This window comes from Lynx canadensis, chromosome D2, assembly GCF_007474595.2.
Source record: "Lynx canadensis isolate LIC74 chromosome D2, mLynCan4.pri.v2, whole genome shotgun sequence".
Classification (NCBI taxonomy): domain Eukaryota; kingdom Metazoa; phylum Chordata; class Mammalia; order Carnivora; family Felidae; genus Lynx; species Lynx canadensis.
Genome location: NC_044313.2, coordinates 61606986 through 61633866, shown reverse-complemented (window position 1 = coordinate 61633866; position 26881 = coordinate 61606986).

Sequence of the window (26881 nt, the reverse complement as noted above, 5' to 3'; positions counted from 1 at the left end):
TCTGCTTCTTTCTTTATCGTTTTCTCTTCCGTTTCCTTAATCTCTTCTGGCTTTTCCTTCCTTCCTCTTTCTTTCTTTCTTTCTTTCTTTCTTTCTTTCTTTCTTTCTTTCTCTTTTTTCCTTCCTTCCTCCCTCCCTCCCTCCCTCCTTCTCTCTCTCTTTCTTTCTTCTGTTGAGAGATTGAGTATTAAATGAACTAATTACATGTCAAAGCCTTAATTAGTTACATGTCACAGCCTTAGAATAGTACCTACCACATAGCAAGTGCTTCTATATGTTAATTATGATGATGATGATGATTCATCTAATGCATTTAATTCTCCTGCATTTTTAATGCAGTGTCATCTAAAGCCTTTTTATTTTAAAATACCAGTTTCCAATGTAGTTCCAATGCTCTCTAAATACCTCTGTTTCATTGGTCTCAAACTGGTAGGAAACTTTCCTAAAGACCATATTGAAATAATGAACGCAACAAAGTACACAAGCAGCAATATGCTGCCAGTCCCTTTCTCCTTATATGCCTTCTTCTCTCTGCCTAGAATTACCTTCCCTCCACATGTTTTCTTTGTTTTTGTTTTTTTATTTTTTTGTTTTTTCTTTTTTTCTGGGGCTTCTTGAAGTTTAGTTCAAATACCAACTCATTCTCTTTAGTTTTGGCCTCTGTAGTATCTCTAACATGACTGGACAACAGCTTTAACACTTTTGTAATCATTTGTTTATTTTGCCTGTGTTGCTTCTTACATTATGTAGGCACACACATGATCATAATATGCATACGTATGCATTTTCAAAAATATGATTTCATATATACTTTAATATGATAAAATAGGATGCTTAATCAAATCCGATGTGTGTTCATGGAATATAAATTAAATTAAAGATAATTAGAAGGGTAACAATCTATCAATAAAATTGCATCACCTAATGTGGAGCCTGAATTGAGACTTGATCCCATGACCCTGGGATCATGACCTGAGACGAAATCAGGAATCAGGTGCACAACTGACTGAGCCACCCAGATGTTCCACGGAGAATAATTTTTGAACATTTTGTGCATTCAGTAGAGCCCATATGAGAATCATATGTAATAGGGCTAAGCCACAGTAAAGGTTACTTTAAACATGAATTAAAGAAGATAAACAAACAAGACTTTTAATGGATTAAGTTTACCCTCAAGTAAGTTAACTCCCTACCATAAACAATCATCTAATACATTTGGAATTCTGTTGTCTTATTTGAAATTCAATAGGGTAAAATTCAAAATATCAGCATCTAATTAAAATATTAGACATGAGAGGGAGGAAAACATGAACCCCAAACAAGAAAAATAAGTCAACAAAAACTGTCCCAGAAAAGATAAATATAATAGATTTAGCATATGAAGAATATAAAGTGCCTGTTATATATATCATAAACATGCTTAAGGATTTAAAGGAGAATATGAACATAATGAGAAGAGAAATTAAAGAGGTAAAAAGAAACAAATGGAACTTCTAGAGATTAAAAACTCATTATCTGAAAAACAAAAACGAAAGCAAAACCCAACTCATTAAATAAAATTTAAAATTCACATGACCCAATTAAAAGAAATCTAGAACCAGTGAATTTGAATCTATGATTCAGAAAAAAAATCAAAACAAACAAAAGTCCAAACATGTCCTGACTGTATTTTTTTCAATATTTATTATTTCTAATGTGATTTTTATATTTTCATTTATTCTTTTTAATTAAAACATGTTTATTTATTTTGAGGGGGGGAGGGGCAGAGAGAGGGAGAAAGAAAACCCCATGCTGACAGCGGAGAGTCTGACATAAGGTTTGATCCCATGAATGATGAGATCATGACCTGAGCCGAAATGAAGAGTCGGATGCTTAACTGACTAAACCACCCAGGTGCCCCCATGCTTTACACTTATTTGAATCATAATTTTCACCTCCTATTTTTGTCTAATCATTTCTTTAATCACTAGATCTCTTGACTTGTTTACAAACAGTAATGTTAATTTTTTTTTATTTATTTTTTTTTAATGAAATTTATTGACAAATTGGTTTCCATACAACACCCAGTGCTCATCCCAAAAGGTGCCCTCCTCAATACCCATCACCCACCCTCCCCTCCCTCCCACCCCCCATCAACCCTCAGTTTGTTCTCAGTTTTTAACAGTCTCTTATGCTTTGGCTCTCTCCCACTCTAACCTCTTTTTTTTTTTTTTCCTTCCCCTCCCCCATGGGTTCCTGTTAAGTTTCTCAGGATCCACATAAGAGTGAAACCATATGGTATCTGTCTTTCTCTGTATGGCTTATTTCACTTAGCATTACACTCTCCAGTTCCATCCACGTTGCTACAAAGGGCCATATTTCATTTTTTCTCATTGCCACATAGTACTCCATTGTGTATATATACCACAATTTCTTTATCCATTCATCAGTTGATGGACATTTAGGCTCTTTCCATAATTTGGCTATTGTTGACAGTGCTGCTATGAACATTGGGGTACAAGTGCCCCTATGCATCAGTACTCCTGTATCCCTTGGATAAATTCCTAGCAGTGCTATTGCTGGGTCATAGGGTAGGTCTATTTTTAATTTTCTGAGGAACCTCCACACTGCTTTCCAGAGCGGCTGCACCAATTTGCATTCCCACCAACAGTGCAAGAGGGTTCCCGTTTCTCCACATCCTCTCCAGCATCTATAGTCTCCTGATTTGTTCATTTTGGCCACTCTGACTGGCGTGAGGTGATACCTGAGTGTGGTTTTGATTTGTATTTCCCTGATAAGGAGCGACGCTGAACATCTTTTCATGTGCCTGTTGGCCATCTGGATGTCTTCTTTAGAGAAGTGTCTATTCATGTTTTCTGCCCATTTCTTCACTGGGTTATTTGTTTTTCGGGTGTGGAGTTTGGTGAGCTCTTTATAGATTTTAGATACTAGCCCTTTGTCCGATATGTCATTTGCAAATATCTTTTCCCATTCCGTTGGTTGTCTTTTAGTTTTGTTGGTTGTTTCCTTTGCTGTGCAGAAGCTTTTTATCTTCATAAGGTCCCAGTAATTCACTTTTGCTTTTAATTCCCTTGCCTTTGGGGATGTGTCGAGTAAGAGATTGCTACGGCTGAGGTCAGAGAGATCTTTTCCTGCTTTCTCCTCTAAGGTTTTGATGGTTTCCTGTCTCACATTTAGGTCCTTTATCCATTTTGAGTTTATTTTTGTAAATGGTGTGAGAAAGTGGTCTAGTTTCAACCTTCTGCATGTTGCTGTCCAGTTCTCCCAGCACCATTTGTTAAAGAGGCTGTCTTTTTTCCATTGGATGTTCTTTCCTGCTTTGTCAAAGATGAGTTGGCCATACGTTTGTGGGTCTAGTTCTGGGGTTTCTATTCTATTCCATTGGTCTGTGTGTCTGTTTTTGTGCCAATACCATGCTGTCTTGATGATTACAGCTTTGTAGTAGAGGCTAAAGTCTGGGATTGTGATGCCTCCTGCTTTGGTCTTCTTCTTCAAAATTCCTTTGGCTATTCGGGGCCTTTTGTGGTTCCATATGAATTTTAGGATTGCTTGTTCTAATTTCGAGAAGAATGCTGGTGCAATTTTGATTGGGATTGCATTGAATGTGTAGATAGCTTTGGGTAGTATTGACATTTTGACAATATTTATTTTTCCAATCCATGAGCAGGGAATGTCTTTCCATTTCTTTAAGTCTTCTTCAATTACCTTCATAAGCTTTCTATAGTTTTCAGCATACAGATCCTTTACATCTTTGGTTAGAATTATTCCTAGGTATTTTATGCTTCTTGGTGCAATTGTGAATGGGATCAGTTTCTTTATTTGTCTTTCTGTTGCTTCATTGTTAGTGTATAAGAATGCAACTGATTTCTGGACATTGATTTTGTATCCTGCAACTTTGCTGAATTCATGTATCAGTTCTAGCAGACTTTTGGTGGAGTCTATCGGATTTTCCATGTATAATATCATGTCATCTGCAAAAAGCGAAAGCTTGACTTCATCTTTGCCAATTTTGATGCCTTTGATTTCCTTTTGTTGTCTGATTGCTGATGCTAGAACTTCCAGCACTATGTTAAACAACAGCGGTGAGAGTGGGCATCCCTGTCGTGTTCCTGATCTCAGGGAAAAAGCTCTCAGTTTTTCCCCGTTGAGGATGATGTTAGCTGTGGGCTTTTCATAAATGGATTTTATGATGTTTAAGTATGTTCCTTCTATCCCGACTTTCTCAAGGGTTTTTATTAAGAAAGGGTGCTGGATTTTGTCAAAGGCCTTTTCTGCATCGATTGACAGGATCATATGGTTCTTCTTTTTTTTTTGTTAATGTGATGTATCACGTTGATTGATTTGCGAATGTTGAACCAGCCCTGCATCCCAGGAATGAATCCCACTTGATCATGGTGAATAATTCTTTTTATATGCTGTTGAATTCGATTTGCTAGTATCTTATTGAGAATTTTTGCATCCATATTCATCAGGGATATTGGCCTGTAGTTCTCTTTTTTTACTGGGTCTCTGTCTGCTTTAGGAATCAAAGTAATACTGGCTTCATAGAATGAGTCTGGAAGTTTTCCTTCCCTTTCTATTTCTTGGAATAGCTTGAGAAGGATAGGTATTATCTCTGCTTTAAACGTCTGGTAGAACTCCCCTGGGAAGCCATCTGGTCCTTGACTCTTATTTGTTGGGAGATTTTTGATAACCGATTCAATTTCTTCGCTGGTTATGGGTCTGTTCAAGCTTTCTCTTTCCTCCTGATTGAGTTTTGGAAGAGTGTGGGTGTTCAGGAATGTGTCCATTTCTTCCAGGTTGTCCAATTTGTTGGCATATAATTTTTCATAGTATTCCCTGATAATTGTTTGTATCTCTGAGGGATTGGTTGTAATAATTCCATTTTCATTCATGATTTTATCTATTTGGGTCATCTCCCTTTTCTTTTTGAGAAGCCTGGCTAGAGGTTTGTCAATTTTGTTTATTTTTTCAAAAAACCAACTCTTGGTTTCGTTGATCTGCTCTACAGTTTTTTTAGATTCTATATTGTTTATTTCTGCTCTGATCTTTATTATTTCTCTTCTTCTGCTGGGTTTAGGCTGCCTTTGCTGTTCTGCTTCTATTTCCTTTAGGTGTGCTGTTAGATTTTGTATTTGGGATTTTTCTTGTTTCTTGAGATAGGCCTGGATTGCAATGTATTTTCCTCTCAGGACTGCCTTCGCTGCGTCCCAAAGCGTTTGGATTGTTGTATTTTCATTTTCGTTTGTTTCCATGTATTTTTTGATTTCTTCTCTAATTGCCTGGTTGACCCACTCATTCGTTAGTAGGGTGTTCTTTAACCTCCATGCTTTTGGAGGTTTTCCAGACTTTTTCCTGTGGTTGATTTCAAGCTTCATAGCATTGTGGTCTGAAAGTATGCATGGTATAATTTCAATTCTTGTAAACTTATGAAGGGCTGTTTTGTGACCCAGTATATGATCTATCTTGGAGAATGTTCCATGTGCACTCGAGAAGAAAGTATATTCTGTTGCTTTGGGATGCAGAGTTCTAAATATATCTGTCAAGTCCATCTGATCCAATGTCTCATTCAGGGCCCTTGTTTCTTTATTGACTGTGTGTCTAGATGATCTATCCATTTCTGTAAGTGGGGTGTTAAAGTCCCCTGCAATTACCACATTCTTATCAATAAGGTTGCTTCTGTTTATGAGTAATTGTTTTATATACTTGGGGGCTCCGGTATTCGGCGCATAGACATTTATAATTGTTAGCTCTTCCTGATGGATAGACCCTGTAACTATTATATAATGTCCTTCTTCATCTCTTGTTACAGCCTTTAATTTAAAGTCTAGTTTGTCTGATATAAGTATGGCTACTCCAGCTTTCTTTTGGCTTCCAGTAGCATGATAAATAGTTCTCCATCCCCTCACTCTGAATCTAAAGGTGTCCTCAGGTCTAAAATGAGTCTCTTGTAGACAGCAAATAGATGGGTCTTGTTTTTTTATCCATTCTGATACCCTATGTCTTTTGGTTGGTGCATTTAATCCGTTTACATTCAGTGTTATTATAGAAAGATACGGGTTTAGAGTCATTGTGATGTCTGTATGTTTTATGCTTGTAGTGATGTCTCTGGTACTTTGTCTCACAGGGTCCCCCTTAGGATCTCTTGCAGGGCTGGTTTAGTGGTGACAAATTCCTTCAGTTTTTGTTTGTTTGGGAAGACCTTTATCTCTCCTTCTATTCTAAATGACAGACTTGCTGGATAAAGGATTCTCGGCTGCATATTTTTGCTGTCTAGCACCCTGAAAATCTCGTGCCAATTCTTTCTGGCCTGCCAAGTTTCAAAAGAGAGATCAGTCACGAGTCTTATAGGTCTCCCTTTATATGTGAGGGCACGTTTACCCCTTGCTGCTTTCAGAATTTTCTCTTTATCCTTGTATTTTGCCCGTTTCACTATGATATGTCGTGCAGAAGATCGATTCAAGTTACGTCTGAAGGGAGTTCTCTGTGCCTCTTGGATTTCAATGCCTTTTTCCTTCCCCAGTTCAGGGAAGTTCTCAGCTATTATTTCTTCAAGTACCCCTTCAGCACCTTTCCCTCTCTCTTCCTCCTCTGGAATACCAATTATGCGTATATTATTTCTTTTTAGTGTATCACTTAGTTCTCTAATTTTCCCCTCATACTCCTGGATTTTTTTATCTCTCTTTTTCTCAGCTTCCTCTTTTTCCATAACTTTATCTTCTAGTTCACCTATTCTCTCCTCTGCCTCTTCCATCCGAGCCGTGGTGGTTTGCATTTTGTTTTGCATTTCCTTTAAAGCGTTTTTCAGCTCCTCGTGACTGTGACTGTTCCTTAGTCCCTTGATCTCTGTAGCAAGAGATTCTCTGCTGTCCTGTATACTGTTTTCCAGCCCAGCGATTAATTTTATGACTATTATTCTAAATTCACTTTCTGTTATATTATTTAAATCCTTTTTGATCAGCTCATTAGCTGTTGTTATTTCCTGGAGATTCTTCTGAGGGGAATTCTTCCGCTTGGTCATTTTGGATAGTCCCTGGTGTGGTGAGGACCTGCAGGGCACTTCCCCTGTGCTGTGGTGTATAACTGGAGTTGGTGGGCGGGGCCGCAGTCAGTCCTGATGTCTGCCCCCAGCCCACCGCTGGGGCCACAGTCAGACTGGTGTGTGCCTTCTCTTCCCCTCTCCTAGGGGTGGGATTCACCGTGGGGTGGCGTGGCCCGTCTGGGCTACTTGCACACTGCCAGGCTTGTGATGCTGGGGATCTGGCGTATTAGCTGGGGTGGGAAGGCAAGGTGCACGGCGGGAGGGGGGGCAGGCTTAGCTCGCTTCTCCTTAGGTGATCCACTTCAGGAGGGGCCCTGTGGCAGCCGGAGGGAGTCAGATCCACTGCCGGAGGTTTGGCTCCGCAGAAGCACAGAGTTGGGTGTTTGCGCGGAGCGAGCAATTTCCCTGGCCGGAACCGGTTCCCTTTGGGATTTTGGCTGGGGGATGGGCGGGGGAGATGGCGCTGGCGAGCGCCTTTGTTCCCCGCCAAACTGAGCTCTGTCGTCCGGGGGCTCCGCAGCTCACCCTCCCTTTGTCCTCCAGCCTTCCCGCTTTCTGAGCAGAGCTGTTAACTTATGACCTCCCAGACGCTAAGTCGCGCTTGCTGTTGGAACACAGTCCGTCAGGCCCCTCCGCTTTTGCAAGCCGGACTCGGGGCTCTGCTTGGCTGGCGAGCCGCCCCTCCGCCCCGGCTCCCTCCCGCCAGTCCGTGGAGCGCGCACCGCCTCGCCGCCCTTCCTACCCTCTTCCGTGGGCCTCTCGTCTGCACTTGGGTCCGGTGACTCCGTTCTGCTAATCCTCTGGCGGTTTTCTGGGTTATTTAGGCAGGTGTAGGTGGAATCTAAGTGATCAGCAGGACGCGCGGTGAGCCCAGCGTCCTCCTACGCCGCCATCTTCCTGCGCCTCCCCACATTCAATCTCTAATGTTAATTTTTTTAAAGTATAGAAGATTCGTTCCAATCCTCCACTCTTTTCCCCATTTCCTTTTGTGATGCATTTTTAATGGGTATTTTCCCTAGTTTTTTAAAATTACTCAATGTGAGAAAGCATTTTTTTCCTCCCCTGAATAATTCTACGTGGAACGACACAGGTAAGTGCTGTCTAAATATCAGAATTAGTGTGTGATCTTGGGCACTCCATCCCTAAGTCTGTTATGACACCTTCTTCGTAAGTTTTCCTGGGGGGTTAAAGTCAGTCTTGACTCTCAGCAGTTCAATGAGGCTCACAGTGAAGGACTTGGAGTAATAGGGTCTGAATTGTGGCCTGAGAATCACAGTATTTTCTTCACTTTTAGCAGGCCCTGCAGATGTCTGATATTAGATGATAAGCTAGAACTATCAGAGAATAATATTTATATGTGGCTGTCATTCACAATTTGGAACATTATATGAAAATTGAGAAATATAGTTGAATATTCAAGTGTTTTGGAATATTTCAGAAATTGGTAGCATGAGGACAGGTATCTTGGTGCCTGATAAAAATAGCTTTCATTGTATTCTATCTTCCAGAATGTGTGATTTCAATATTCTGTTGTTTTTTTCAAAGGATATATTGAAACTACATCTTTGTGAAAATATTCTTTATGTTAGGAACATAACCTTCACAAAGAAGATCTACAGAGAGACTAGAGATGAGAGATAGGGAGATAGAGAGAAAATATCACCTGGATTCTCAAAGCGTTTACTCCTTGGTTCACTTCTTTTCTTATAGTTCACACAGAGTCTGGGCATTAGGTCAATTAAAGAATCCAATGTGTCATTAAAATTGATGATTGCCTTATAATAAATGTACTTCCATGCTTTTCTTTCTACTCATTTTCTTTTTGCCCCTTTCTTTTCCTTCTTCTTTAAACCAGTGGGAGTTGGTTGTTATTTTCAACCAGAATCCCAATTAATATGATATTCACACACCTTGAGGAAATATAAAATGAAGTAACTTGTTACTTTTGCAAAGAAAGAAACACACAACAATAAAAATGCATTATGAAGTAGTTTTGAGAGTTTCATTTGAGAGCTTCTCTGATATGAACAGATTTGGGAAGAGGAGAGCAGAGAAATATAACCTAATTATTTTTTACAAGCACAGATTTATTCCGCTTATGTAAGTCAGAACCAGGCATTCAGTGACATTCATGATTAAAATAAATTAGTTATTTAAAGTAATATCAAATCATTTGGCATGAATCCATTTGGTGATGTGTAACTTTTGCACTGGATTATAATACCATATCTACTCCTCAATCCCTGCCTTATAGGACCAAAGTTATAGAAGTCCTTGGAAGACCGTGTATGGAGACCTTCAACGACTCTTTTACATTAGAGTAGAGAGAAGATGTTTTTGTTTCTTTGGAGGTAAAGAGTACTGTAGGTTGTATGCTGTTTTCCCGGGATGTCCAGGAGTCTATAAGATTTTCTCAGGGGCATTCACATACATTAGTAGGATTTTCTCAGGGGCACCTCTCTTAGTAACACTCATTTGATGTTAGAGCTAAGGCCTTCCCTTTAAGAATTTTTTTCTGAGAGGGATTGGATATGAGATTTCTGTAACTTTTCACTGATTTGGATATCATAGTTCTTTGATTAGCCCCAGGATTGATCCCACAGTTATCACCTTTTTGAGTGGCTGATGAGAGAGTCTCCCCTGTGTTCTCATGCTTCAGTCTTGTCTTGTGTATTTCAATGACTTCCTAAAAAGAATCTGTGGCTCTGTGGTGAGCTTTGATTACATGCTCCAGTCACTTTCTACCTGTTCCACTGTACATAAGATAACTAAAGAAATGGTCTCTTGAATTTTATTGACACAAATCTCTGGTGGCATCTCATTAGTCACAAAAATAACCCTACCTGGAATACAATCACAATAATCTGACTTCCCTTTCAACTTTTCACTGGTAATATCAAGCCCATATGTTATATGTCCCATCAATTACCAAAAACTTCATACATTCTTTTGATCTTGCTGGCTCATCATCAGCCAATCACCTTCACCTGTCTTGTAATTTCACATGTTGGTTCCCTTCAATAAAGTAGAACGTGCATCTAAAACACATGTTGATTATGTCACTTCAGGTTTATTCCCTTTCCCACCTGAGTAGTAGAACTTGAGGTAGTGCTGAATTTTTATCTCTTCCCATTTTTCACAAAAGAATTTCCATCTTGCGCTTACCAGTTAAAATGTTTCCTTCTGGGCCACCTCTATTTCCATTACTTAACTTCTTATGCCAAGTAATATGGCTGCTGGTATTTTTCATCATTTAGTTAATCTTATTCTGTAACAACTCTGTTTTCTCCTATTTTATGGAGACACACATTTATTGCCTACATTAGTATTAGATATGTTCCAACAGCAACCATAACGGCAACAACAGAAAACAAAGCTCCTTCCACTTTTTAGGCCATAATACTTTTTCACTGTATGCCCTGGATATTTAATTGGTTATATATTTATAGGATTAAGTGTTATTTTAATATTGGAATAAGACCCTAATATGCCAATACCAATTCCAATTCCAATTCCAATACCCTAGTATTCCAGTATTCTCACATTCCAGTGAGGACAGGCAGAATGCTGCCTGAAACAAAGGTTTGTTTCTGATTGTGCACATTATAGACAATACTAGTACACATGTAAAGGGTAAATTGATCTTTGTTAAATGCGTGAGTGAACATATCTTGAAAATCTGTTGAAATTAATATTTAATGTAATTGATTCACTAGCTCCTTAAAGAATATCCCAAACTGGTTTAGAAGAGCAAATGGCAATGTTGGATGTGTAGCTGTTTTCAAAATCTGTATTTTCAGTTTTGAACATTTGGTTTCTTATTCAGATATGTCGGAAATTAACTGAATTTGTTTTCCAGTTTTTCCTCTTAGCTTTTGGATGAGCTGACTTTATTGATGTTGTGCCAGCGTTCTTTGCCTACTTTCATTCTGCTGGAGGATAATATCAGATTGCAGGCCTGCCATCTATGGTGTTGGGTGGGTTGTGTATTGCACAGCTACATGGGCACCACGTATCTGTAATCTCTGTAAGTGCCTGACTTGGAAGTGTGAAGTACCCAGCAGCATAGCTATGGGTGGTAATCCTGGCCAGAGACTCGATAATCAATGAATAATCTTAATCCATGAAAACAGAGTGCTAGTCACTGATATCACTTAATGACTATTCGATGTTTTAGAATAGTGAAAATTTGCTTGGTTTGGATTTTCTCTCTCCCATTTTAACCAGCTTTGCTTTATGCTCATGAGATCAAATGGTTTTGATAGAGACAGACTGACACATAGAAAATTCATGCACCTTGGTTCCCTGGGAAACCAGGCTAAGAATAGTTTTCTTTGCACATCCTTGTTTCCTCTAATGAGGGCCAGTATAAGCATGCGAATGCCACCATGTGACCTATAAATCCCAGGAAATCATTATTTTATGATACTTTTAATGCACGTTTGCAGATACTCAAATTAGAAACCATTTCAGATATTTGCATGGATCTAATTATTTCTGGTGTTTTTCGTGTGTGTGTGTGGATTTGATTATTTTCACCTATTGGATTAATAAGAGAGCATATGTGAACAATGATGTATAGATTTTGGGCAGCAACCAGTGATAAAAAAAGTTTCCCAGAATATGAGAACTCAAGGTTTTCTAATTAAAACCAGCTTTCAAAATGCATATGACTAAATTAATTGTTTCTAGAATGCTGGTAATGAAGTACTGGATTATTTATCATTCCCGGTGTTCACACTTATTGCATTATTAAATTCCCTTCTTTGAACGCCTTTTTTTTTTTTTTAACATTTATTTATTTATTTATTTTGCAGATAACTTGATAAGCACTGCTTGGATATTGAACATTTATTCGTATTGAGTAAGGAAAATTTTGGAAGCAAATTTTCCAAATGTAGTACATGACACAGTTTCCTTCACAAAATTTGGAGAATTGCATTGTGTATACTAAAACTTTTATATATGTTATGAATCTCCTTTTGTTTTATTTTATTATTCTTAAATGCTTATGTAGTTTTGAGAGAGAGAGAGAGAAAGTGCAAGCGGGGGAAGCCAAGAGAGAAGGGGCAGAGGACACAAAGTGGGCTCTGCACTGACAGCAGAGAGCCCAACGTGGCCTTGAACTCATGGACCCATGAGATCATAACCTGAGCTGAAGTCAGGCACTTAACCGACTGAGCCACCCAGGTGCCCCATGAATCTCATTTTAATATTTCTTTTTGTACATTGCATTACTTAAAGAGGTCATATATTTGCAAAGTGTGTATCAACCACAGATATTTGTTGAGGCTTCTGTATTCGTGGGCAGTGTGAAGAGGTGATTTGTGCCAGAAATGAACCTTTCAGGATTTTAGAGGTTCCGTACCGTAAGCTAACTTAAATCACAGATAAAATGTATGTTTATTGTTAGAAACTAAGCATTCTCCTTCAGCAGAAGAAACGTTATGGGAAACCTAAGGCATATTGTAATTAGCTATCTATAATGTAAACAACTTTCCACACAGTGATGGAAGCATTTATGTCTGGCTAAAACTACAACACTGAACAATTTGGCTTTGTGTAAGTGTCCAATTGAACATATTACTCTCATTTTTGCCCTTGGTCTGTTAATGATCACTGTCTTGAAGTGGATTAAAATAACATGGAGAGGCAAATTTGGAAAGCCCCGCGATGTTCAACTATGAGAAGGTAAGAACAAAGTACAAATTGTCCCTAGGCCATTTGTTGTTGTGTGGCACAACGTAAAAGAATTTGGGCAAAGTTCTAAGACTACTAGAGCAAGATGCATAGATTACTGGATGGCATAAAACATTATGAGAGAGGACTTATGATATATAAAGACAATGATAGCTGCCTATGTCCGTATATCCTACTATTTTATCCCAAAACAACAAAGAACAACAAGAATGGAAAAATAAAATTACAGAAAACCATGTACTCAGCATAACTTAAATACAGAGAAAGGCCATGTTTCAATATGATTGTAAGTAAAAAAAAAAAAAAAAGTTACAACTGGATAAAGTTAAAAGTATGAACCCAGGATTTTACATCCAATGTTCCTGCAAATATCAGGTCTATAGAGAAACAATTTTAACACAAAAAAACTTGTAGTCATGAGCCCTTCTTGAGGAATCCAGTAAAGGATGAGATATATCCGGCCAAAAGGGACTGCAAAAACAGGAACAAGTCCATTGGTGAGTATTTTAATATATATAAACAACCAAAGATCTAAAACTAAAGGAAATACGGGAATGAGGGTGGAGACTGATATACAAATGCTTTATGTTTTAAAATACTTATGATAATAGGTGCCTGGGTGGCTCAGTCGGTTGAGCATCTGACTTGGTTTGGACTCAGGTCATGACCTCATGGGTTGTGAGTTTAAGCCCTGTGTTCAAGCCCTCTGTACTGTCAGCACAGAGCCTGATTGGGATTTCTCTCTTCCCCTCTCTCTGCCCCTCCCTGCCTTGCTCTCTCTCTCTCTCTCTCTCTCTCTCTCAAAAAAATAAATAAATAAATAAACCAAAAAAAATATTTGTGATGAAAATCAATCGTATATTAGGTCACAGATATATTATTAGGAAGTTCCATAGGTAGAAACATTATAAACACCACTCTTAGATCACAATGTGATAAAATCAGAAATCATTAACAAAAGCAAGACACAAAAAGCTCTTCTACTTGGAAATCTCAATTAAAGAACCATCAGTTGGATGAAAAATAAAAGCTGAAATTACAGAATTTTTTTATTTTTTTAATTTTTATTTATTTATTTTTTTAATGTTTCTTCATTTTTGAGAGAGAGAGAAAGAGCATGAGCGGGGAAGGGGCAGAGAAAGAGAGGGAGACACAGAATACGAAGCAGGCTCCAGACTCTGAGCTGTCAGCACAGAGCCTGATGCGGGGCTCGAACTCACAGACTGTGAGATCATGACCTGAGCTGAAGTCGGATGCTCAACCGACTGAGCCACCCAGGGGCCCCCAGAGTTTTTTTTAAAAAATGATGATGCCACTAGGTAATGGTATCTACCCTTCTACTCTACCCTCCAACAACTACTGCTCCAACCAACATAGAACTTGTCCACTTGGGTTTGGATTTTGCTATTTTCATTTGCACAAAGGGATAGATAGACACACTCGGCATCACTTGGACCATGAGTCAGCAAACTTGTTTTTGTAAAGGGCTGGATAGCGTACTTTAGGCTTTTGAATTCATATGATCTTTGAACTACTTAGCTCTGCAGCTGTAGCTGGAAGGAGTCATAAGCAACATGTTAACTCCTAAGTGTGCCTATGTTCCAATAAAACTTTATTTACAAAAACAGGCTGTGGGTCACACTTAATCTGTGGTCTATAGTTTGCTGACCCATGAGTTGCACTGTTTATCTTCACCTCCACACAAACAATTCTTGCAAGGGAAGGTGGGGCATGGAAGTGAATCAAATCCTCCACCTTACAGACATTTCTCCAAAGAGGACATCCAGATGCCCAACAGACACTTGAAAAGATGCTCAGCATCACTTATCATCAGGGAAATGTAAATCAAAATTGCAAGGAGATGTCACCTCACACCTGTCATAGTGGCTACACGAGGATGTGGCGAAAAAGGAACACTCGTGCATTGCTGGTGAGAATGCAAACTGCAGCCACTGTCGAAAACAGCATGGGGAGTCCTCAAAAAGTTAAAAAATAGGACTGTCTTATGATCTAGCAATCGTACTCCTGGGTATTTACCCAAAGAATACAAAAACACTAATTCAAAGGGATACATGCAGCCCTATGCTTCTAGTAGCATTATTTACAATAGCCAAGATATGGAAGCAGCCCATATGTCCATCGATTGATGGATGGATACAGAAGATGTGAGATTAAACATATATATATATATATATATATATATATATATATACCAGCCATAAGAAAGAATGAAATCTTGCCATTTGCAATGACATAGATGGAAATAGAGAGTATAATGCTAAGTAAAATAAGTCAGAGAAAGACAAATACCACATGATTTCACTCATGTGCCATTTAAGAAACAAAACAAACAGGCAAAGGGAGAACAATCAGAGAGAGAGAGAGAGAGAGACAAATCAAGAAACAGACTCTTAATTATATGGAACAAACTGCTGGTGACCAGAGGGGAAGGCGGTGGGGATAGGTGAAATGGGTGATGGGGATTAAGGAGGACACTTATGATGAGCACAGAATGATGTATGGAAGTGTTGAATCACTTTATTGTATACCTGAAACTAAGGGAATACTGTAAGTTAACTAACTGGAATTAAAATAAAAACTTAAAAAAAATCCTCCCATCTCTATAAACTCAAGCAGAAGACTTCATTCTGTTTGCACTTATCTCATTTGTGAGTTGGAAATTATAATAAGACTAATGATTATAAAAGCGACAGTCATCATGTAATCACTGTAATTTATGGACACTAGAGAATGGCTTCCTTATCTTCAGAAACCCTGCCCTAGTCCACCAGGCCATTTGGATTATTTATTTACCGCTTCAGTCGCAGACTCTGCTACTTTAAAATGAATCACCATTTATTAGAAATGTGCTAATTTGAAATCCTGACGGTGCAGTCTTCTGATTTTTAAAAACATAAAAGACTCTGAGTGCCCATCTGCAAGACAGACGGAGAGAATATCATTAGAAGCTCTTTACAGGGTCTTCATTTCTCCTCCTTGGATTGAGCATTTTCAAGAGTTCTGTACTTTTCTTTTTGTCTATTACCCATTTCCACACGCCGTGTCATTTGCTTTGAAATGTGACAAAGTGATCTGAGCTCAGGTTCCTGCTGCTGAGGGAGGCATTATTGATTTCTTGGAGAGTGCAAGAAGACTTGCAATGTTGCTGTTAAACTTGGCTGACAGATCACAACAGCTTGTGACATCTAATTTACTATAATGAAATCATGGGGTTCTCTGGCTCTCCGGCCTTAAGGGGAGGTGAAAGGTCAAGAAAGTGGGGATCCTAAGCAGCCAGGCATGAAGGGTGGTTCATTCACACAGTCTAGACTCATTCTGAAAAGACGTCCCCTGAATTCACAGCTCCAAGTTAACCAGATGGTCTTTGCCACAAATGGAAAGTTGTAAATGTCTGATCATTATTGTGCTGGTTACAATTTAATTCTCGATCAGGAGACCTTATTTCTGGTTTCATTTTGAAGCACTACAGATTGTTGTAATTTCACAGCTAAGAATATTTAAATGGAGAATTTTTTTTTTATGTTTGAGAATGCTTTTAGCAATCTTTTCAATTAGCTGGTAAATCTCTTCTTTCAATAATCTTTGTTAAGCCATCCAGCACTCTGAGAGGTTTAGAAATCTAGTAAGTCCGATTCCTGCTTAACTGATACCCTTTCATAACAGTTTTATTTTCATATCGTGCATGACTTTTCTGAGGAAAAAAACAAAAGGAAAGCAAACAAACTGATAATGGGATTCTCTTTAGACTCGGTGACTTTCAGGGTTTGTTTTGTTTTGTTTTGTTTTGTTTTTACAGCCTGTAGGACACATTCAGCTTAATATCTATGTTTTTCCACATATTCTCTGAATCGCTGATGGCCTGTTTCTGCAGATACATAAGGAGTGAGGTGAATTCTGAAAAACAACTAGGAATCTTTTAGCATAACATTACGATTTCATATTTATATTCTTTTACATGAGTAGTTGGTATTTCAATTGGGTCTTTGAGGCACAAAATGATTGCTGAATCATATAGGATGAGTTGAATAAAAATCAGCGTATATTTCCTACTAAAGGCTGTTGTTTTCAAATACAAAAGAAGAGTGGAAGTGAAAGAGTGCTGGAATAGATGTTCATATGAAGTGCATTTTAGTTTCAGCACTGTCGTTTCCTTTTCATGTAGTAACCATGACCCATCAACTCTCTGAATCTCAGTTTCCTTATTTTTGAAATGGGGCCAGTGCTACAACAACCATTCTTAAGTGCCTACCGGCCCATAGAGGGAGGCACTTTTACATGTGCTAATTAGTCCTGACAAATCTGTGAGGAAAGTATTATCCTTAGTCTGCACATAAGAAGACTGAGGCAGAGGGTAGATGACTTCTTGCAAAGTTCAATGGCTGACAAATGTCTCAGTTGGTACTTAGATCCAAATCTTCTAACTTTGAGCAAAATTTTCTTTGCACTGAGTCTCAGCTGCTTCCCTCAGGGTTTGTACAAGGAACAAATTAGACCGTGCACAAAGGAGAACTTTGTAAACATAAGGTAAGGTTATTAGTTAATTATTTTGGCAACCAAGAATTCTTATGTGGGCACACTTTTAAAATCCACATATTGTAATTCACATAATAATCACAATAATAGCCTAGCTTTTCTTTAGTCCAAAGTGCCAAGAATTATGGAAAGTGCTTTGATGAATTAGCACACTTAATGCTCCATGCACACCTACAAAGTAGATATGAGTAATCCTCATTTTACTTTTGAAAAAGCTAAGCGGTGCGGCTTTGAATTTCAAAAATCTAATTTTCTGTCTGTTTGTTTTTTTAACTTTCCTCTTTTGTAAACTCTTAGGTTTGCCTGAAAACTGAAAATAAAGTTGGAGTCTTGAGGGCTCCTTAATTGAATTTTTATTGTTTTTCCAATGTTCCATAACTGTTTACCTCTGAATGAAAAGGAGATTGAGCAGGCAGAGGGAAGGGCTGCTCCTGCCTGACTTATGTTGCCACCGGAAAAGACCCTGTACTGCAAATCGTACGGGTACCAGCTGCTCTGTAGTCGCTCAGGTAAATTAGAAGATGAGAGAAACTCTTCATGGGATTCTGAGGTAGACAGTGCCATAGGGTGTTCTGTCTTGGGTGTTCTGCGTGAAGGTTTTACCTCAGTTTGGAATGGTTATGATGGACTCTGCAAAGAGTGGCGGTCATGTTCTTCAGGTTGGCTCCTTATGTATAATGTTTAAACCCATGCTTTTCCCTGCCATTTTTTTTAGCTGGTTCATAGGGGTGTGTGTGTGTGTGCTTCTATTAGAATACATATTTTTTCTCATTAATATAAATAAATATAAATAACTTCCTATTTTATAGGTTTTATACATAACAAGCTATACTCACAAACAATAGTCACCCTATCTCTCCTCTAGACTGGAAATGGAGTCATCATACTTGCCACAGAAGTCTCTTTCACTTCTACATGGAAGCTTACAGAGGATAAGCAATTTGCCTGAATGTCACAAAGAATAAACGGTCAGCAAACTTTTGTTTTCCCATTATGGTAAACTAGGCATACTGATTCTCCACTGAGCACAGATACAACACCTGGAAATACTATGAAAGTGTCTGCTCCAAGGCACTAGATTGTGAATAAGATGGTGAAGACTGGCCTGGACCGGATGTGTAGGTGAGAGAAGACTGGTCAGGTTAACCCACAGTCCAGGACCACTTTTCCTGAAGTGGGCTGTTTGTTGATCCTTAAGTGAGCAACAGAGAGGCTGAGATGCTGAAAAACACTTTGGACACCTTTCTAGGCCGAGAAACCTGGATTTGAAGTCCTGACCCTTTGATGGGGCGCTGTGCCCCAGAACTAAGTACTGATATTCAACAAGGCCCTGCAGGAGACCCTTGGCCCTTCAGCCTAATATCATCCCAACTCCTGAAACTGATCCTTGGGTGACACTGCTCCCAGCTTCCTGGCAGAAACAAAGTGAAATCTTGTTGGAGATAATGCACTGGCCTATTTGTTTTTTGTAGTTTTCCAAAAATATTTGTTATATAAAATGTTCGGCAAAAAATAAAAAAGTCATGAGACAAATGAAAAGGACAATGTGAACAAAGAAGAGCTAAAAAATGGAAAGGATAGCAGAAGCAGGGGCTCTGTATGTTGGAGTTTGCTGATGCAAAATAAAAATGACTTTATATTGTATTCAGGAAGTTAAGATGAGATTGAGAAACTTGGCAAATAATTTTAAAATATGAAAAAAAATACAAACAGAAATGAAAGAATCAAAAAAAAAATACAAATTAAGAACCCACAGGGTGAATTGAAAAGCAAATTGGATACCACTGAGGAGTATCTAATGAGTATCTAATGTTCTAGGAGTATCTAATGTTCCCACCTAGATGGGAACAAAATACACAGAATTAAAAAGAGAGAGAAAGGTGGAAAAGATTCAGTATAAATGTAATAATCACAAAGGATACACCAAGAAGGCTAATATGTGTGGCTTGGAGTCCCAGAATGAAAGGAAAGATGGAGTGGGGCACAAGATATATTTGAAGACATGATAATTGAATATGTCTCACCATTTCAAGAAGATTTAACAAATCATAAGGATGATAAACAAATAGAAATTCTGGGCCAAATCGCATCAAACATTAGTCAATAAACCTTAGAAAAATAATGAGAAAAACATGAAAGGCAGCCAGAGAAACATCAACAGATTTGACTTCACAGGAGCAAGAATTAGATTGACATCTGAATTGTCAACAGAAACACTGAGAATAGAAAATTATAGGTCATTTGTACTCAGCATAGATGTATAAATACTAAATGAAATAGCCCTAAACTAGTCCAATAGTATCTTAAAAGTGTTCTGTAATACACCCATGTTGTATTTATCCCAGGAATGAGAGATTATTTAAGATTTAAAAAACAATCAATGTAACTTACTTTATTTATAGATTAAAGGGAAAAAAAAAGTAACTTGATTGTTCTCATAATCAAGTTGTAGGAAAAGTATTTAATAAATTTTAAAATATATGTGAATATATTTATATATAAATGTTTATCTATGAAATCTTAGGTTTCTAGAAAAAGAAGGGCATTTCCTAAGTTTTTCTCCCCCCACACCCCTGCAAAAAAAAAAAAAAAAAGTCTTGAAAAGAAATCTACAGAAAACATATTACTTTTTGTAAAATGAGGAAAGTTTTCTTTAAAATTTTTTTTAATCTTTATTTATTTTTGAGAGACACACAGAGTGTGAGCAGGGGAGGAGCAGAGAGAGAGGGAGACACAGAATCCGAAGCAGGCTCCAGGCCCCGAGCTGTCAGCACAGAGCCTGATGCAGGGCTCGAACCCATGAACTGTGAGATCATGACCTGAGCCGGAGTCGGACGCTCAACCGACTGAGCCACCCAGGCGCCCCAAGGAAAGCTTTCTTTTTAAGATTTGTGTAAGATAAAGCTACAACTGTTTCTATTTAGCATTGTTTTCAAGGATCCAAAGGACTGTAAGCAAGGAAAAAATAAAACATAAAATAAAAAAGAAAGGTGTAAGGATTAGAAAGCAAGAAAGAAGCCCTCATTATTCTCATATGATGTATTTTATTCCTAGAAAACTCAAAAGAATCCACAGATCAATTACTTGATATAATGAGTAGCTTGAGCAAGTTTTCTATATACAGGATTAATATGTAAAAACCAAATGTTTTTTCTATATGCCAATAATAACAGCCAGACAATGTAATTTTAGAAAGATATTGCCTACAGTAGTATTGAAAAGAATCAAATCCTGAGGAATAAATAAACTATACCAGATCCACATAAGAGAATATAAAACATTATCAAGAGGACTTTTTAAAAATCCTAAATGAATGGAGAAATGAAGAACGTTCATGCATTAGAAGACACAATACTGTCAACTTGTCAATAGTTCTCAAGCTGACTGACAGTTTCAGTGCAACTTCAGTCAAGTCATAGGAGTATTTTCTTAAAATATACATGTATATATGTAACTTGACAAGTTGATTCTAAAATGTGTATGAAAATTGAAAAAAGCCAAAACTAGTTAAGGCACAGCTGATGAAAAACAAGTTAAGAAGAATTTTCTCTACCTGGTAACAAGAATTAAATCCATAGTAATTAAGAAAGCATGGTAATGTCACAAGGATAGACAACTACACTAAATGTATAGGACAGAAATAAGATCTCAGGAAGAGCTTCAAGGATATGTTGAAATTTGTTCTATGAAAAAAGTTTGGGACTGCAGATCTCTGGAGCTCTTCAATAGCTGGTGGTTGAACAATAGGGCAGCATATAGGGAAACCTCTACTTCACAACAAACACAGAAATCAATTCTGGGATGTTATAGATCTAAATGCAAAAAAAAAAAAAAATAGAATAGAATAAAACTTTAAGAAGACAACACAGTCATGACTTGGGATAGAAAAAGCAAAACTTTATTTTACCAGATTGAAAAATATTGATAGAGTTGACCATAAAACTAACTTATATGGGGTAGAAGAGATATTTATAGCATATACAGCCAGTAAAGAGGTCATATTCACATTATAAAAAGATCTACAAGTCAACATGCGAAAGACAGAAAACCCAACAGCATAATGGGCAATAGATTTGAGCAGGCATTTTATTTATTTATTTAATTAAAAAAAATGTTTTATTTATTTTTGAGAGAGAGAGAGACAGTGTATGAGTGGGAGAGGGGCAGAGGGAGAGGGAGGCACAGAATCTGAAGAAGGCTGCAGGCTCTGAGCTGTTCACACAGAACCCAACGCGGAGCTCAAACTTGTGAGCTGTGAGATCATGACCTGAGCCGAAGTTGTACACTTAGACAGCTGAGCAACCCAGGCGCCCCATTGACCAGACATTTTATAGATGAGGATATTCAAGTGGCCAATAAATATAGGGGAAAATGCTCAACTATAGTAATTACCATGGCATGCAAATTAAAGCAGTCAGATACTTTTATTTACCCATTAATGTAGCTAAAATTCCAAAGGTTGACATTCCAAGTGTTGACAAGGATATGAAGCAACTGGAATTTTATACAATGCTAATCCCTAACCACTCATTCTGAAAAAAAAAAAACAAAAAAAAACAAAAAAAACAAGCTTGTCCAACAGCAGAAGTAAGATGGGGATGAGGAGCTGGAAAAGTCTCTGGAAGCTCTTGCCTCTGTCAGATGGCCCACATCTTGGATGGTGGCACCTGAAGTGGGGAAAGGAGAGCAGGGTGCGGTGAGGAGGAGATCAAGGAAAGCTGGAACCCAAGGGGCACACACTTGCAACTACTGATGAAGACATGAGAATAGTTTTGTGCTATTTGTCTTCTATTCTATTCCACTTCCTCCAAATCCCCTACAAATTATTTTGGCTAATTCTAACCCAGAATCAGACAGAAAAGTGTTCTGGGAAACATAGTTCACAGTTTAACAAAATTGATAATACAACTATTCAACACATTTTTCAATTAAAGTTAGATGAAAAGACAAGAGACATTTTCAAAGAGTTAAAACCTATGTCAATTCCAAAGCCTACTTGGAATTAAGCAATTCTAGATTTGAGTTTTAATATAGGCTGTTACTATTTTTGTCGTCTTGGGCAAGTTACTTAATCCCTTGGAGTCTTGGTTTCTTTGCCCGTAAAATTAGGAAAATGATGAGTTGTGGACTTGTTTAAGGATACATATTATAATGCATTTACATTTCTCCAGACAGTGCCTAGTTTCTTGAAAACTTCAATAAGTGGGTCCCTTTAGACACACCACTGATGAATAACTTGTAAAGACAGTTGGATATTAGAATCTCCTGGTGAGCTTTTAAAATAGAAAAGACACAGATTCTTCCCAGAGAGACTCTGATTTATTTGGTATATTTCCCTGTCAATAGGACACCCATTGCATTAGGATCCCTGTACTTTACAAATTTCCTCAGTCACAGAGGAAGTCAGACTCTGTTAGGTTTCTGCATACCAGCACCTTTTGTTTAAAAGGTGTTTTTTCTTTTTAGCTTTTTTAATACATTCTAGACATGTTTCCAGAGGGTGTACTCTAACGTTCATCAGATTTACAAGTACTCTGATGACTTTGAGTGAAAATGTGACAAATCCTTGAGAGGAACCTGGGGCACATCCCCATTTTCATCAATATTTTCAGAAGCTAGTCCTGTAGAAAGCTAAAATCATCTATTATTATTAGTTTTGAGATTGTTGCTAGCTTTGGTGGGTGACCTTTCAATGACCTTTGTCCCAGAGTGGAGCCTGGGCTGAATAAGAGACATTCATACTCATCACTGACTACAGAAGGAAGAAATGTCATACCATCAAGAAATTTAAATGTGAGATATCGTGGGGAATTAATTCACAGGTATGCTGAATGCCATGTGAGTGAAGAGAAGTGAAAATTTTCTCCTTAGAATTCAGTGGGAAGGCAACTACTAATCTTCCAGTTGTAGATGAGTTCCTTTTCATTGGCAGGCACTCTTTAATGCTTTAAAAGTTTAATACTCTCTGGAGAGGAGTGAAATGCGTTTTTAAGTGCCATTTGTTGTGTGTTCCGGGAAAGTGAAGTCGAAATGGGAACATTAGGGTCATAGTGTGTTGTTATTGAAAATGAATCCCATTTTACCTCTACTTCACAGTATTCATATATTTTTCATAAAATGAGTTCATCCATATTTTAAGATTTAAGATCTACCTTTCAGGTTTGTCCTCTGGTGTATAGGCTGCTTTTTCTTCTTCTGTGTGTGGTTGGCAGTTCAATTGTTAGAGTTGTATTTTCTCAGATTGCTCTGCTACACTCCAGGCTATGATTTCTTTGAACTAAATTGGTTGTATGAATTAATGAAAATCAGAGAAAAGTGAAGAAAGATAAGGATATTAAAATATTATGTTTGTGGACAGCTGGCCCAGTCAAAACTTTGGAATAAAACTGAGACGTGAGCAGTTTTTGGAGGGAGTCTGAATTTGGCTCTGCACTGTTGGAAACTCAAAGTCCTTTAGGCATATCTTCAGATTTAGATAAAAATAGTTTTGTGTGATTTTTCATGTACAGGTATGGGGTTTGGAATTGCCTTTCCTCTCTTCATCTTATTTTAATTTTGCAATAGTTGATGAGTTCAGTAAACATTCATAGAGTTCTACAATGTGCCAAGAACTGTTCCAGGAAATAGTGAATACACGAAGCTCATGTTCTCCTGAACATGATTATAATTAGTCCTGATTATAATTAGTTCATCCTTACAATTAGGGTTGTCCATTGTTGGAAAAATCTTTATGTACCTTAGCCTCTTTTAGAGGCTGCCATCTTTCTTTCAGACACATGTTTAACCCCTGAGACCTAACTGGTACTAATTCCTCATTCACTAGACTCTGAAATGTTCCCCAGCCATTGCCTGTAGATGTAATAATGGAAATTTTAGAAGATATCAATTGTCTAAAACAAGATGTACCACGTATTCTCCCCATTATCTACATGCGCCATCTTGCTTGATTCTGACAAGAAGTAGCGACTGTTATTTTGCCCATTTTCCTGCACTAAAGGAAGAGTTTTAAAGAAGTCAAAGCACTTGTCCAAGGTTACTTGGCAAATAGATGCCTAGCTTAGAATCAAATTCTAAGTGCAATCAAAATGCGAGGCCCTTAACCCCCTACACAAATAAAAGAAATATTTCTCACACACATAAGTACTCTCATTTTGAAATACATAGATGCTGTTATTAATTTAATGTCAAGTAGTTTATAAAGAGATGATGGTGAGTAATCATCACTTTCATTGTATTTTCTCTTATAAAAGTATAGCTTACAACTACTTGTAAAAGTATATACTATGGTATTTTAAGCTTCTTGAAGGGAAGGAATATGATTTTGTTCAACTGTGTATTTCCCCTTGTAGACCACATTTGTCATGTAGAAAGAGGGTAATAAATGTTTGGTGAATGTGGAAATACGTAGATGAATGAATCCCATTGCTAATTAAGTAGACTAGTGGCTCAGACATTCGCTGCGTAATATATATGCATCAAGTATTGGGGTGAAATGACTAATTGGAAAACAAGTTGTCGGTAAACAAAGGAGAATGTGGGAGACAGATGTTGGTAACAAAGACTAGTTGAACAAGTTAAAAGGGCTAATGCTTATTGGCACATTTTCCCTCTGTGTTTACTTAAAACATTTCTAGCAGACTCATTTTACAAGAATAAAATGATTAAATGCATTGTTGAAATTCAATTGCTTACTTGACATTGGTGTGCATTTTGTTTTCCTGCATCCCATAACTAGATATAGTTATTTAAATTTCATGCATGAAACCCCAAAAAGTAAAAAAAAAATCTATTTTATATCTAGAAAGAGCACATTGCATTTCCGGATCCCTAAAGAATTAATTAATTGTTTTTCTACTTTGTAATTGTATGGAGACCAGTGAGGGGTAATGAATAATTTGAAGATATTTTCATGTGTCTTTGTATTATTTTTCTCTTTGTAATTTTTGAATTGATTTTAATTAAACAGTCCTCTGTTTATGAGAGACTAGAGGAAACTTAATATCCTCAAATTAAGGAAAACAAAGAAAACAGAGGAAACCATTGAGCAAAATTGGTTTCTTGTCCTTTTGCATTGTGATATGAGGTTTTCTTTTTTTTTTCTTTCTTTTTTAAAGACAGATTTGATTGAAAAAAGAAAAAGTGCACCCCAGGAGGGTATTCTAAGCTTTCACAGCTCTTGTCTGAGGTGAATGGTGTTTCATTAATTTCATATGAAATCTTATGTGACAGTATAATTATAATATTATACAGTTTAGCTAGATGGCTTTAAATGATCTGCCAGTACAACCCCAGAAATGAAGGGTCATGCAGGGTACAAGGAGTCTTCAAGATTCCATTTTGAAAACAAAGTACTCTTGGCAAGGGACACGATTGCTAATGGGTGTCTATATTTGAGGTGGCTTCCATTGCTCATAAGATACCTAACAGCTCAGTGTTAAGTCTCTAATTCTTTGAAATGCCAATCACTTCAGTTTACATTTCTCTTTGCTTTGGGTAAGCACCTAGGACAAGTAACTGATTGAGAAGGTAGCACAGGGAGGAGAGATGAAGCACCCATGCTTTGGTATAAGGTGTGAGGAATGTAGTTCTGGACATTCGAAATTCAATCAGAATAAGTGGAGATTCAAGAGGGGTGTAGCAGGCAAAACTTTTCTCCATTGAAAGTCCTTTTCTTTAGTACATCTTTGAGAGCACGTTGATATTTGGAGCTTTCCAAACACATGGTTCCAAGACATTGGCTATTTCAGTACTACTACTCATTCAGATTTATCCACACCCATTAATTTTCAGGCAGATTGGACCTGTTTTGTTTTTAAAGGAGATTATAGGTAAAAGAGAAATTTAATATCAGGTTGAATCTCAACACAGTGGGAAGTCAAATTTCTTAGTCTCTGATATGCATAGGTCTCCAAACTGTAACACAGAGTTCAGTTTTCAACCCCTCAACACAAGTGGTTGGGGAAATGAAGCAATCAAGAAAGCCGAGGAATAGGAAACCAGAATTTGCACTTTGTTATTTCTAGCTTGGTAACATTGTGCTGTTGTGTTTTTTTTTTTCCCCAGAATGCCGTAACAACCAGTCCATTAAGTGGGGGGAAAGAGTCAAATTGGCATTTTGGAGATAATACATATCATGTTTTGGTGTTTTTAGTTGGTTATATTGAGAAAATAGTCACAGGATCTTGATGGTACACTGTAGTGAAAACAACTTGGAGTGGAAGTTTATTTGTTGTGTGACAGTGAATGATTTCTTTAGAGTTTTTGAACATAAAACATAAAAAAATTTGTAAAATGGAAATGGACTCTATGGTCATAGGAAGTAGCTTCAAGTCCCACAATTTATTGACTCCACAAAATGTAGCATAACGATTAATGCAAAATGTAACGTAAAGATTAATTTCTATATTTTAGAAAGTTAGTTGAATATTTAAGAATAAAATACTTTAGGGGTTCTGGGGTGGCTCAGTCAGTTAAGCTCCCAACTCTTGGTTTCAGCTCAGGTCATGATCTCACAATTCGTGAGATGGAGCCTTACGTCGGGCTGTTAGCACAGAGCCTGTTTGGGGATTCTCTCTCTCTCCCTCT